This window comes from Pteropus medius, unplaced genomic scaffold (assembly GCF_902729225.1).
Source record: "Pteropus medius unplaced genomic scaffold, Ma_sr-lr_union100, whole genome shotgun sequence".
Taxonomy (NCBI): Eukaryota; Metazoa; Chordata; class Mammalia; order Chiroptera; family Pteropodidae; genus Pteropus; species Pteropus medius.
The window spans coordinates 7855879-7857410 of record NW_024340692.1 but is presented as its reverse complement, the minus strand read 5'-3'; the positions used below and the strand labels follow the sequence as shown (position 1 = coordinate 7857410).

At 32.6% G+C, this 1532-nt stretch overlaps 1 pseudogene; it reads right to left on the bottom strand.

The window, feature by feature from the left end:
• Positions 1-306: 306 nt before the first annotated feature.
• LOC120606320 (protein kish-A-like) lies at positions 307-529 on the bottom strand (annotated as a pseudogene).
• Between the last annotated feature and the right edge of the window lie 1003 nt (positions 530-1532).

The following is a 1532-nucleotide window of genomic DNA, read 5'->3' as shown; positions in this document are numbered from 1 at the left end:
TACTATGTGCCTTAGCGATACCTCACTAAAAACTGATATCTGACGCAACAGAATGACATTTGCAGAATGTAATATTGCAGTGACAATATTGAGATGGATTGCTACAAATTCGTTGAGTATTAAATGATTACATTCTAATTATATAGAATATTGATTCAATAACAAAAATGGAAAACAGCAGGAAATTTATTTCAGTCAATGTTCAGAGATAAAAGAGTTAAACATTCTTTCCAATATTTTCTACAGATATGTCCTCTTTTTATACTGAAATCTGATGGAAATTAAATTCAGGCATTTTTTTCCAAGCTACTGTATGAGGGGGATGCTGAAGGACCTCACTATATAGCATATTGCAACGTAGGACTCTTCCATTCATCAATTCTGGCACGCTTCCAAAATATATCCAATAATCCAGTTTTATTTCTGTCTAGGAGGCTAGGTGCCAAGGATCGGATAGGATGTAAGCACAGATACATATAAGCAGCAAGATCATAGTCAACAAATTTTAAAAACTGAAAATGGAAGACATAGTTAGGCTGGCAAAGCCCGAGACACATCATCCTTCCTGTGTGTATGCATTTTCCATGAGAGAGCTGAGGCATATAATGACACAAAAATATCTGTGTGACTTTAAATAAATCATTTAACTTTTCTGAAAGCCGGTGACTTCAGTAGTGTGTGAGTTCTTCTCTACTCTTAATTTAAGATTATAAAATAAAATCCTGGAATATTCACCGTGAATAAAAGATGGTAGAGTTTAAATTTTCCTCTTAGAATAAACAATATAAAATTTACCCATTAAAAGGTATCAAAATGTTTTAATAACCAACATTTCATTCATTCCACTCTTAATGCTCATACTAAGCCACTCTCCCCATAACTATCTTATTAAATATTTGATAGATGCCTAAGAAATAAGGATTCTGATAACACCTGCCATAGTTGATAACTTACCAAATTCTCAGCATTATGCTAATAGCTACAGATAAATTAAAAATAAAGAAGCCAACTCCTTGAAAAGGGGTGACTATGTAATTTATTATACAAATCTGGATATTTTCAAGAGCAAAGAGAGCATTATTAATAATTACACTAGGAAAAAGCTTAAACTGAGATTTTCCTGGGAAAATCAACATACAATGTCACCTGTATATATGTTATAAATGTTTGCATGAGCAAGGAGGAAAAATTGTAAGGATATGCACAAGGACATGACAATTACTTACCATAGCTAGATGGAATCAGAAACAACGGTGGGAAGAAAGTTAAAAGCTGTTCATTGCAATGTTTTACATGTTACGATAAATGAATTTATTGCTTTTGAAATTTGAAGTAACATTAAACAATTAAAAAGAGGAATGATAAAAATGTCTCCTAATAATCTTAAGGTGTAAGTAGAAAATATTTCACTTCTCAGATGAGATAATTAATGTAAAAATGTTAGAATGAACATTGCCCAAGGACACACCGTGAGTAAGATATAAAGCTGGGACCATGTGCACCACACTGCGTCCTGATTATGTTTCCCAAGA